Below are 14218 nucleotides of genomic sequence, written 5' to 3'. Positions count from 1 at the left end.
ATAACATATATGTAATCATTTTATCCTCAAATAAAGATAGTTTCCTTTCCAATCCCATTGCTTTTTATTTATTTGTTTTTTATTGCCTAATTGCCTAATTGCTTTAGCTAGAAACTCCAGTACCATGTTGAAAAGAAGTGGTAAGAGCAGAATCCTTGTTTTGTTCCTGTTCTGGGGGGAAAGCTTTCAGCTTCCACTATTAAGTATTATGTTAGCTGTGGGTTTTTCTCTAGATGCCCTTTGTTGGGTTAAGGAAGTTTCCTATTCTGTTTCTTGTTTGTTGTGTATTTTTGTCATGAAAGGGTGTTGGATTTTGTCAAATGTTTTTCTGGACCTATTGAGTTGATTGTATGTTGTTTGACTTTTATGCTAATATGGAGAATTGCATTAATTGATTTTCATATGTTGAACCAACCTTGCATTCCTGATGAAGCTCACTTGGTCATGGTGTATAATATTTTCTGTATGCTGCTGGATTCAATTTGCTTGTACTTTGTTGAGAAATGTTTTATTTATATTCATAAAGGATATTAATCTATAGTTTTCTTTTCTTGTGATGTCTTTGTCTGTTTTTAGTATCAAAGTAATATTGACTATATAGAATAAGTTAGAAAGTGTTACCCTCTCTTCTCTTTTTGGAAGAGTTTGTGAAGAATGGACATTAATTCTTCTTAAAGCATTTGGTAGAAATCACCAGTAAAGTCATCTGTTCCTGGGCTTTTCTTTGTGGGAAGTTTTGTGATTATTAACTCAATCAACAAGTTTACTTGTTATAAATCTATTCAAATTTTTTATCTCTTGAGTCATTTTCGGTAGTTTATGTCATTCTACAACTTTGCCCATTTTATCTAGACTATCTAATTTCTTGGCATATAATTGTTCTATACATTCCATATTTCTGTGAGGTCAGTGGTAATGTCCCTTCTTTCATTTATGATTTTAGTAATACTGAGTTTCTTGAATTGTTTTTCTCCCATGGCTTATTAGATACCCTTCCACCCAGTCCTCCTATTTATGTTTATTCCTTTTAAGTGTCTTCTCATAACTTCTCTTTCTTTGTCTGCTCCCTAAATAATGGTGTTCTCCAGGACTCTGACTAGACTATCTTCTATTCTCATTCTGCAAGCTTTCCCGACTCAGTATCTTCTACTGCCATGGTGTAAAATAATACCTATATATTAATTCTCAAGGCTTTATTACTAGAAGAAATTTCTCTTCCAAGCTCTAGACTGTGTCTATAGCTGGAATATTTACCTTAATGTGTTAAAGTCGCCCCAACAGGTCCAAAAGTAAAGGTATCTACTTCTCCTCACACTAAACTTGGTCTGTGTCACCTAATCCAGTGAATGGTGTGACCATCAATCCAAGCACCTAAGACAAAGTCCTAAGTTTCACATAACTTCTCATATAACCCAATCACCAAAATCTAATGATAGTACTTCCTTATATGTCTCTTAATACACCTAATGTCTTTTCTGCCTAAAATTTTCTCCATTTAACTTCCCTAAAGTCTGTTTGGTAAACACATTCATTTTTGGATGCAACACCTCATTTTTCTCTTTCCAATTCCCCAGATAACATTGATCACTCCCTCCTTTCAGCCCACATTTTATCCTAACTTCATTTCAGTCTTTTTAATAGTTTATTGAGTGTATTGAATTACATGTATTTGTCTCTCTCCTATAATGTAAGATGCTCAGGGGCAGAGGATTTAATTCACCTCTGCATTCTTATCTGGGAATAACAAATGCTTGAAACACATTTGTTGAATGAATGAATGAATGAGTCAGTGAGTGCAATATTGCTAGATCTCAGTCCTGTCAGTCTAGCAATTAGTGTATCAGGATGTCAAAGGGATTGGAAGGAGGGCATTCAAACTGAGGGAACAGAGTGTGCAAAAGCTCAGAGCCATGAAATCATATGGAGTATTGTAGGAACTACAAGTTTAGAAAATTGATCATGGAAAGAAAGCGAGTAATCAAAACATGGTCTTCTGCACCATATTGAAAGCTTTGAACTTTATTCTAAAGACAGTGGAGACATGATTCAAGGAACTGTATTTGAGGTCTTCCAGAACATGTCCTAGAGGAGGGCCATCCATCTTATACTCAAATCACTAAAACCATCCCTTTCTTTAAAAGCTATTATTTGCATATTATAACAACAAAAACTTGCTAACCATACAATTCCTGAAGCAGAGGGTGCATATTCTAAAAATATTTCAATTGTGATAGAACTAGACATCACTGCTTATTGCTTATTGTTAGCTGAATCTTGTAAATCTGAAGTAGATGTGAAATTGAACACATTTGCCTTTCTTCTCTTTCTGGACACCAACTCCTCTACAGATGCATATAATTTTCAAACTTCATTGTCAATGGTTCCTGATGAAATCACATCTTCCATCATCTCAAACTTATCAAAAAGTTGGTGCTTGACTACTCAACATGAACTTGTGCATAATTTTGAAAATAATGCCTACATAGTCACTAAATTATTTATAACTGCCAGGGATTTTTTCTTTTTTGTGTGTGTTCAAAAAACTCTTGAAATACCTTCTTTTCTGTTTACCTATCCTTCTATCTATCTACCTACCTACCTACCTATTTACCTATATACCCATTCATTCATTCATTCATTCATTCATTCATTCACAGAGGAAAGAATTAACCTAGAAATGTTCTGGGTGTCCCAGGAAGAATGTCATCTTGGAATTTTTTTAAATGTCCATCTATCTACTCTTGGGACATCATTGAACAATAGCAATGGGAGGAATCCAGTACAATCAGCACCCTTGATATTTAGAAAAACTGAGATCTGAAGAGGTAGAATGGTTTCTCTGGGATAAAGCAGTAAGTGTGGAGCAGAGCTTAGGTTGGATGGCCAATATCCTTCTCCATTGCTATATTCATTTCACTAAACAGTAGAATGATTTTAACTGTATTATGTTCCATTTCAAATTCCATAACTTTACAACAGCTCCAGAAGAAATAGAGGGAATTCCAAAAACAAGTAAACAGAATGAGGGTTTTTTTAAAGGGCTAATTTAAAAGAATCTAATTATTTCTTTTGTATTTTGGATTATAAAGTTTGGGTCAATTGCTTAACACTCTTCTAGTATATGGACAACTTAAGGCAGCAGCTCCCTGGTATCTAAGCTGAGGTTAGAACAAGAAGAAATGAACCTCATATCGGGGGATCTGGGCTACAAGTAAAGAGCTTTATCACTGTAAGAGTTGGAGAAAATACTAGATATTTAAAGTAAGAGTATAGAAGTCCATTCTTTGGATATTTTTACAGAACAGGCTACAATATCACAGTCATGCAGCCCTATGCAGAAGGAGAAAGCTGGATTTGGATGACATCCTGAAGACACTGATTTTATTATTCTGTAACATTGCCAGCTGAAAAGAGTAAATTCCCATGTAGCAACTTTCAGACAACAGCTGAGCTATGACTAAAGTTATGAAATATTGCCAATAGATTGCAACCCATCTTATTAAATTTTAAAATATTATTATTTTAAATTAAACATTTTTTAACTTAAGAAGATAAAATATCAGCATCAAGTTGGTAAAATACATAAAATAAACTTACTTTTCTCTTTTAGTTTTTAGCCTTTGTATATTTTAAAGACTGAAATAATGAGGTGGTCACATGTAGGATTATAAAAATATATGAGAAAAATAAAAGTAATTCTAATAATTGTAAGTGGCATGTTACTATTTACAAAATGCCCTCATATATACCAGAATGTGTTTTTAATCCACACAGGTACCCCATATGGCAGGTGGGGCAGATACTATCCTCATTTTCTAGGTGGCAAACAGGATCAATGTAACAATGGTGATTTTTCCAATTCCCAGGGTAATAAACCATTGAGTTGTTACATCCCAAAATCTTTATATTCTAAATAATTTACTGGTTCTCTAAGGCAGATACTCCCAGCCAATTGGGTGATCCTTGAAATTTAAAACTAATTCTATATTTTTGAAGTATTATGTAGGCTCAGTTAAATTCAACAAGATTTTTAAAGACACCTACTCTTTGGGAGATACTGGCATTATAAAGATGAATAAGATACAGTCCTCGCCTTCAAGAAACCAGCTGTGTAAAAGGGGAAAGAGATGCATGTACACTGTTACTGCATCTCATGGTGAGCCAAAAAAAAATGAGGGAAATACATAATTTTGGTGAGGAAATGAGGTTTTTGTAGAAAGCTTTACAGAGGAGATGACATTTGATGTGGATACTTGAGACTAAGAAGGATGTCACAGGCATTATAGTATATAGTTTTCCTTCACCAAGGCAAGAAAAACTTTTATGAAAAGGAATTCTAATGAAGAGAAATGATTTTATCACCTACAAGGGAAACATAGCTGTAAGCAAAATGTCTCCTGACTTCAACCTTAGGTGAATTTGCTTAACATCTATCACAGGCCTTTCTTTGGATATTGTCTCTTTCTTACCATGCTCCATCTGTGAATTCAAGGTGCTAGGGGCTGTACTGAGTATTTAAATTGGTTTAAAGAAGAATTCCCTTTATTACTAGAGATAGTGTCAAGTGCAGAAAGAAGAAAGCTTTTTGGGGATTGGAATCCTGTTGCATGAAGAAATGTAGTGGAATCATTTGTAAGAATGGAAGAAACTTCTTGAAGAGGCACGGGGGTACCGTACTTCAGAATGAGCTCAGACATGTTATTCAGGTTTTAAATGAGAAGAATTAAGAATCTGTTGAATTTAAATGTCATGACCTTAAGTAAAACATTTAAACTGGCACAACCTGCTTGAATAGTCTGGAGTACACACAATGTCATTGGGCAGTGTCATCCCAAGAAGACCAGTCCTCTCTCCCACTTGCTTTCTAGGACACACCCAAGAATCTCCTCAGATTCTTACTCATGTCCAAGGAGCCAACTCAGATTGCTGACCCCTAATTAGATGAGATGAAAAGAAGATGGACCCATTTGAGGCTGAAGGAATCCATCTTGACTTCCCATACTAGGTCATCCATACATCCTGCTTGCCTATAATTGCTGTCACTGAACCCAGAGACAAGGGGGCACGACTTAAACCCATAGTATAAAGATATATGCCCTCTTCCCACTTGTTGCTGACACCGTTAATAAGGCCAAATCTTGTTGTTGCCTCCTAAAATCCTAGCAGTCCTGGCTCTGCAAGGATAAGCTCAGAGGGTCCCTGGCACCCACTTGCTGTGGTTGTGAAAGCTAAAGCCACAGCTTGGTGTGGTGCTTCCACTAACCTTGGCTGCCCTTAGAAATGTGGCTCCATAGCAGTCCTGTGCTCAGGTCCCTGCCACTGAAATAGAGCTCTGCTCAGTATGTAGCACTTCCGTACAGTGTTTAGAAGGCGGCTCCTTTTCTCTGTGGCACACTAAGCTAGGAGTATTCTGGATCAAAACTGTCCTGGGTTCCATGGGATCCACAGCCCAGTCACTTCCCCAGTACAAGTTGACTCTAGAATGGCTGGGCCAGAGATGTTTGTTTGTGCAGCTCTCTTCTTCCCAGGCCTTGGATGCCAGGCTTTTCTACTTGTACACCATCATGGTAGATTCTGTCTCAGGTGAATTCTATCTGTGACCCCCATCTCCCTTTCTGCTTGACCTTAAACAGGGTCACCTCAGGTGAATCAGTATGTTTTAATTCCTTTGGGTTTTAATGAAGAAGTTCTCAGTCCTTGTCCTCCTTAGAGTGCCCCTATAATCTTATGTAAGTTAATTTATCTACTGCTCAGAAATTGCAAATCCTGTACGTAAGTGGCCATGTCAGGATTAAGTTAAAGAGGCCATCCACACATTAAATGTCTTTTTATAGACTAAAGAGTTGGTTTCTGTAAATCTCTAATGAACTACAAGTTATTTTTAAAACAACTTGCCTGGAATGTGTGTGTGTGTGTGTGTGTGTGTGTGTGTGTGTTAGCACAGAAAAGGAGAGAGGAGGTCAGCTCAGGGTTCCTAGTTCTGGCTGTGTCACTAACAGCTGTTGACTTTGGATAACTCACCTAAAAATCTCTGTGCTTCACTTCCCTCATGCAAAAAAATGAAGGGGTGGAGCTACATAGTTGCTCTGGTTACTTCCAGCTTTAGAAAAGTCTATAATTCTTTTCAATGATCTAAACATAATTTGTAGGCAAACACACCCTTGTGTGTTGTTCTGGAAACTTCATTCCTGACCATTAGGTTCATTTTTGGTCATCAGCTTGATTGAGCCAACTCCTGATTACCTATTCACAGATACTAGAGGATTACCCATGTGTGGTCCGGCTCTTCACAAGCAATAGGTTAGATTGGGGGCTGCTCCAGGGCCCACCACAGGCCAGATTCATCCAAATACAGAGCCAGAAAAACGGCAGCCTCCACAGGTTGATGGAGCCCAGGGAAAGGTACTCTCAGCCCTGCTTCAGAATGTTCATGTCAAACTGCCTAAAAATTGTTCACAAACATAAATTCCTATGGCAACCTAACAAAAAGGAATCGGAATCGAAAGAAGAGGGAAGGTTTCATGAAATTCCTCTGGGCCTTGGACAGGGGTTGCTCTACGAGACTGTCATAAGACCAAAGGCAAGGGTGTAGTCCTTTTGTAAAATTACCCTGCACTGTTTGTGTTTTCCTGATGTATGGTGCTCACGTCAAATCAGAAATGAATCCAAGCCTTCACCCTCAGACACAACGTGAGTGTTTTGGGAGGTTCCAAACATCTTTGGTTTGTTTTTCAATTTTAATAAGTTCAGTACTTCCTGGGTTTGGCCAGGCCAGACACACCACAGGACGTTTCCAGCCTGAAACCAGAAAGCGTGCAGGCACTCACAGAGGAGACTGGTGCAGCGAGCTTTCCATCCCACTTGCCAGACCTAAAAACATCTCGTGTGGTTAGCTGACTCGTGGTTATACCTACCCAGAGCACATGATATATGAAGGGAGATGTTATGTATTGGCTAAGTCCTAGTGCCCTATGTGTGCTCTAGCCCCCGTGTATTCACTACTCTTCATAACATTTCTAGGAAGGAAGGAAGACTGGCCTTTTCATTAAGGAGATGAATGTGAGCATTTCTTGACAGCAAGGACAATGTTTCCATGTTCAATTTACTATTAAAAGAACTCCAGGAGTAATTGCTGTTGATGAAGAGGAAATGGAGGTACTGATGTTTTGAATAATCCAGTTCAGTGTTGTGAGTCACCTATCCACAGTATTCAATTCAACAACTATTTAATTGAATGCTACTGCCTGAGTACCAGGATAATTACAGACACTGTGGAGGATTAGAAACTTGTAAAATTTTAGGGCTTTGAGAACCAAGTGGTCATCCAGGAAACCACAGCACAGTGTCTGGCCTCAAAGACATTGCGCTCCGGCTTGGGAGACAATACTGACTCTCAGGAATGCCATGGCAAAATAAAAGGTGCAGGACAGGTGCTTCCTGTAGCCACCAAACTGCTTATCCACATCCCTTCACAGCTAAGCTTACTTACAGAGAAGTGTGTACTGACAGTCACTCCTTTCTTCTTCCCAGCTTCTGGGAGGAACACCCAAACCTTCTAACTGTTAAGTTAAAAATAGGCACTTTTCTGCATCTGACTTGCCCTCTCTGCAGCATTTGATACTCTTGACAACTCCCTTCTGGAAACTCTCCACGTGTCCAATGATCAGTGTATTGTCTCTCCTTGCTTCCTCACTGCCCAGCAATCTATGAAACAGATCTTCCTGCATTCTCTGTCTTAGTAAAGAACATCACCATCTACCCAACTGGTCAAGCCAGGAATGCTGGTAAGTGGAAGATTTGAGGGAGTGGAGAGATTACTCACTGGTTATTCTTTTTATTCACCCTCATGTCTAGTCAGTCTCAAAATCTTACAGGATTTTCTTTATTAACGTTATATGTGTCTCTTCCTCTGGTTCTCAACACTATTGCATAGGCTCAAGCCTTTATTGTATGTTGCCTATATTATTGAAGCATCTATTATTAATCTGGCTTTTGGCTTTTAGACTTATGCTCTGTCAATCCATCCTGCAGGCTACTATCAAATTTGCTTTTTGCAAAAAAAACTGTAAGAAAGTTACTCCCCCATTTAAACTTGACTTCACGTTCCTGTAGGAAAAACTCAAAGTCTGTAGCATGACATACAAAAGCATTCATGATCCCGACCCTGTTCATGTCTTCCACCTTCACCCACACCCTTGTCATTCTCAATGACGTGTGGTTCTGGGACGACATGAGTGCTCTTCCACACCTCTGTGCTTTTGTTTACCCTTCCAAAACTTACCTTTCTATCCCTAAGAATCCTCCTTTGCATTTTAATCCACTTTGTCCATACCTCTGTCATAGCACTTACCAAGCTGTACAACTTTTACAAAAGCAAGGATTAAAACAAACAAAACAAAACAAAAAAACCCCAAAAACAACGAGGCATGTTTGGGAGACCACAATTAGTTTCACTTGGTTGAGCTCAGGGCCTTGGCAGCCCTTGAAGGTATGGAACATGAAATGAAATGGGTAGTCATTTACAGATTTTAATTAGGGAAGTTAATTGATCAGACTTACATTTTAAAACCTTATTCCAGTTGTGTAAGATGCATGGGAAAAAGGACATAATTATTAGAGACTGAATGAGTGCAGGCAATGTGGCTAAAAAAAGGAAAAGAAGTCATTCCAGAGATATTCATACAGTAGAATTAGCAAGTCTGATGGATCGATTAAATGAAGTGGAGAATTTATCTATTGATTCAATGATTATTGAACACTAAGAATTGTTGCAGTTCCTAAAAGTACAAAAAAATTATAAGGCAATGTTCCCACTCTTGTAGAAAATCATCATTCTGCAATACAAAGTCCAAAAGTAGACTCAAGTATTGATAGGAGTTTAGTAAATTATAACCTTTGAGTTCTTTAATATGTAGCTTTAGAACAACTGACTAACTATTTAGGAAAAACATACATAATGTTATATTTTCCTGCTGGAGAGGGTGTAGAGAAAAGGGAACCCTCTTGCACTGTTGGTGGTAATGTAAATTGACACAGGCACTATGGAGAACAGTATGGAGGTTCCTTAACAAACTAAAAATAGAACTACCATACGACCCAGCAAACCCACTACTGGGCATATACCCTGAGAAAACCATAATTCAAAAAGAGTCATGTACCACAATGTTCATTGCAGCTCTATTTACAATAGCCAGGACATGGAAGCAACCTAAGTGTCCATCAACAGATGAATGGATAAAGAAGATGTGGCACATATATACAATGGAATATTACTCAGCCATAAAAAGAAATGAAACTGAGTTATTTGTGGTGAGGTGGATGGACCTAGGGTCTGTCATAAAGAGTGAAGTAAGTCAGAAAGAGAAAAACAAATACTGTATGCTAACACATATATATGGAATCTAAAAAAAAAAAAAAAAAAAAATGGTCATGAAGAACCTAGGGGCAAGACGGCAATAAAGACGCAGACCTACTAGAGAATGGACTTGAGGATATGGGGAGGAGGAAGGGTAAGCTGGGACAAAGTGAGAGAGTGGCATGGACATATATACACTACCAAATGTAAAATGTCAGCTAGTGGGAAGCAGCCGCATAGCACAGGGAGATCAGCTCGGTGCTTTGTGACCACCTAGAGGGGTGGGATAGGGAGGGTGGGAGAGAGGGAGATGCAAGAGGGAAGAGATATGGGGATATATGAATATGTATAACTGATTCACTTTGTTATAAAGCAGAAACTAACACACCAATGTAAAGCAATTATACTCCAATAAAGATGATAAAAAAAAAAAAGTTATATTTTCCCATACACTACTCATCAAACTCAGTTCCAAATAAACTGAATGTAAAATGTGAAATAATAAAAACAATAGAATAATCCTAAGTCAATATGTATATAAATCTCTGGCATTTAAACCTTTCTAAACAAAGCACCAGAGACATAAACCATAAAATGGAGGGCAATAAATTTGACTACATAAAAATGAAAATATGTTTATCACAAAAACACAGCAATAGAGAATTTGTTGCAACATAAAGGTAAAGAATTAATATGGTATAGAAACTTTTGTTACAACATTACACACTTGCTTTTGATTTGGCCTGTTCCAAAGGCTGTCAGGAGAAAAGCCTGAGGATCTGTTTGATTACTCACTTTTATGAGGCTGTAATTGAGTACCCCCCAAATGGTAAGAGCTTTGACCAAAGAACTCCAGAAACTATTCAGAGGAAGAGACTGGAGTCCTCCATTACACTCTTTCAGAGAAAGAAAACTGCTTGAGCCTAATCAAACATTTCTACTCTGAAGTTTTCCACTGATATACTTTTGTTTCCTGATACTTAGTTTTAGGAGACAAATAATTTCCATCTATCCAATAAGCAATTAATGAGAACCTATTATGTTCTAAGGCACTGTGCCAGATACTGTGCTTTACTCAGAATTATCTTCTCAAAGATGAGTAAGACAATGCCCTTGTCCTCAAGAATTACATGGACAGACATTTAAAGAAGAAATAATACTCACAATGAAATCTACATTTACTGATAGTGAATGCATTTGAATTCTTCCATGATCCCAACCTGGCTGGGTTAAGCACATTGTGGAGGACACGGGGGAGGGAGAGAGAACATTTAACAGCTCGAGCACAGACTTTCCTTTTTGGTTAGATGGAGCCTCAGTTTGCGAGGCTGTCAGCAAAACACCTCCTAAAATGTCACATTCCCTTTCCATGATGTTTAAGAGGCAAAGGGATGTAGAATTAATAGAGGAAGAAAGTGATGCTTATTCGTTTGAATAAGGTCATCCGAGTCACTCTGCAGGATCCTTAAAGAAGAGAACAGACCCACACTAGTTAAAATGACCTCAGTGGAGTCAAACATTTTGGTGAGTAAATATACAGAATGTTATGTTTTCCTCAAGTGTACCTTTACATGATAAACCCTAGAGACTTCCAATTTTTGACTTGAGTACATGAAACATAAACTATGGCAAGAAGGCCATAACCATCTCCATGCAGGTGTCTCACTGCCACCCAAACTGCACATTCCTGACTCCATCCACACCCTGCCAACTTCTCTTCTTGGTTTCTGTTTGCCAGGTTTGCCCCCTCCCCCTACATCTGATTTTCAAATGTCTTCTGAGCCTTCTTGTTTGGGGATTCTTCTCCCAGATTCTTTTTAAAAGATTTTTTGGGGCTGGGTGAACTTTTGACCAGCTTCCTTGCAGCTTCTTTACCTCATGCCCTCCCCACTCTCCTCCCTGCCCCATTCCCACACTGCTACATCATCTCCAAGGTTATGTTCTACAAACATATTTTGAAATTTCCCTCTTTTACTCTTCATTCAAAAATTCCCTCAAGACTTACCACTTTCTGAGACAAACTCTCAGAATGTTTGGTAAAGTAAAGCAAAACAAAGTTTAAAAAAAACAGCCATTCAGGGGCTACTACAAATCTTTCAAATGAGGAAAAGGGTCCAGACTGCAACTCCTTCCTTAATTGGCTTCATAGCTAGATGCTGTACAGAGACCTGTAAACAACAATTAGGAACACATACTGTGCTTCGTCTCCCATTATCTCTCCACCCCCTTCCAAATCGGAGGTAAGCTAAGGACACAGATTCTGGGATGCTTGTGGGTTCTTTCTGACCCTCAGTGATTATTAAATAGCATATTTGGGTAATGTTTTTCCCCCTGCATTGTGGTTTATGTGATTAAGTGATGAACTGCATAATGTTCTTGCAACTCCAACTGGCTAACATATTTTCACTATTTATGTATATTCATTTTTTATTTTTCTGCAAAAAAAAAAAAAGAAAATGTGGTATTTGAAAAGCAGATAGAGATTTGTTCTTCCCTTTCTTTTCTCCTTTATAAAGGTTTGACAAAATCTTGAAAGTTCTCAATGGGATATTGTTCCAAGAGACCGGCACCTCTGTAAGTTATCAAAGGGAAACTATCTTTCTATAGCAAATCATCCTACATTCACTGTGCCAGGGAATCAGGCAGACTTTCCAAAGTTTGCTGATGGGCAAATACAAGGCGGAAAGGAGAGGGAGGAAGAGGAGAAGGAAATGAGGAATGAGAGGAAGGAGAAGGAAGAGAAAGAGAAGGAAAAAGGGGGGTGCAACAATGACGCAGTTGTGTGTTGAATGAGTCTGAGTTAGTCTAACATCTTCCTTCACATGTTGGCTCCTGGGTTGGAAAGGTGGTCAGTTTCCCATCTTGCTCTCAGCCACAGTTTTGTTTCACATTATAACTATTACTTTTGTATTTTGAATTTAAAACAACAGTGATACTAAATATTTTGACACTGAGCTTTGAAAAAATAAAAGACACAGTTAGAACATGTCTTTTTTTCACAATGGTCAATTTGTATGATTCCCAGCGCAATTTAAAGTGGTTTAGATTCAAAAGGGTAAGTGTTCAAATAAGCATGGTCCACTTCAAAATATGCTTTAAAATATGCAGATTTAATTGTAAGAAAAGACCTCCTCAAGGTGGTATATTTTGCATGAACATTGAAACAAAATTGAGTATGGCCTCACTCTTTTGGTTTTGTTTTTCTAAGATTATTGAAGAAAAGAGAGCTTTGCCAAAACTAAACAAAACACAGAACCATTCCTTTGAACCTGAGAACTCTCCAATGCCCAAATATGATTAAAACCCATCTTGGTTAAGCCCTTTTGATCAGTGTGCTTGTTGTAAAACCTGTTCAGAGTCCCTGGCAATTTTATGGTCTTATCTGTGTGGTCCTTTTCTTTAGAGAATATTCAGCATGATGTCGTCCTGCTAGAGCTCAACTAAGTGCTTACAGAAGATATGATGTAGAGAGCTCAAAGCAGTTTGAGAGTGATGCCACAAATGCACCCATGTCCCCAGTAAACCTGATCTAACTTGCCTTCTTGTTTCTCTACAAAAGAGACTTTTTGAGAAGAGAAAGGGAAAGACGGGAAGGAAGTTAAGTAACTTCAGAACAGCATAAAGAGATATACAGACAAATGCTTGGCGTTTTTGGAATTTTCTTTATTAAAGGCTCTAATTGAATTTCTTTGACTGCAGTTGAGAGCCATGTCTAGAGCACACTGCAGACCTGTTACTTTCGCATTCTATTTATATGTCTATGAAGTAGATCATTGTAATGAATACAGATGGGCAATAAGTACAAAGTTATTGCATAATTTTTCAAAATTTTATGATTGCTTTTCCTACTTCCTCTTAGAATAATGGCCTCTCTGTGTAGCCTGGAGACCATTCACTATATCTTCAGTATGTTTTACCATTTCAGCAGATTTTAATTTACTAGAGACACACAAGAAGTGGTGTGTAAACAATCCACAGAATGAAACTGATTTGTAAGACATGGACAACCTGAACCAGTATTATTTCTGAGATCACTTGGTGAATTCAAGTGCATATGAATTTTTCCCCCTTCATCCCCTCCCTGCCTGCTTCTTGATTTGGCAAAGGTTGGGACTTTGGGACTGGAGGGAAAACCAAATTAAAGCCACCCACCAGCCCATAGCAAACAGAACAGAAAATGTCAGTCTTATGATGGGATGTGTAACAAGATGGAAAGTTTCTCTACGGCTTTGCGTCTCTAAACCAGGCTTCGCCAAAGATGCAAAGCTGCCAGGTCTGAGTAAACAAACACAGCTTTACAAGATGAAGTATGCTAATGGCTCCTCCATCATCTGTGGGATTGCTTTCAATGGAAAATGACTGACCCTTTACTTTGTTCAGTTCCTATTCCTTTTACTTTATTACTCTTTTCTCTTCATTTGAACTCCTCTCTAGGTATGATCACAATGGGAAAATTTGTCTGACGTGACAATTCCAGGGCCTGCTGAGCTAAGCGTCTTTCAAGAGCCATCCTTAGTCGAGCTGTGTCCAGGACTATGGTCTTTGCCTCCAGGATCTTTCTTCCAGGTTAGGTTTCCCATTGACTTTGAACTCACAACTGAAGTGAGTTTGATCAACTGTATATCTACTACTCTAGACCTGAGCATGATGGATGAGGGGATCATATACTATGGAAGCTCCTTAGAAAAAATGATGACTCTGCCTGAGAGCACAGGAAAAGGCTTCATGGAGGAACCACATTTGCACTCATCCTTGACAAGCTAGTTGAGGCTGTAGAAACCAGAAGCCAGAATGTCGTAGTTGATGGACAAGCATATGCTCATTATGAATCATCAAATAGACAGAGCTTAAAAGGGTGTGTGT

The sequence above is a fragment of the Eubalaena glacialis genome, chromosome 11 (genome assembly GCF_028564815.1).
Source record: "Eubalaena glacialis isolate mEubGla1 chromosome 11, mEubGla1.1.hap2.+ XY, whole genome shotgun sequence".
Classification (NCBI taxonomy): domain Eukaryota; kingdom Metazoa; phylum Chordata; class Mammalia; order Artiodactyla; family Balaenidae; genus Eubalaena; species Eubalaena glacialis.
This window is presented reverse-complemented; position numbering follows the sequence as displayed.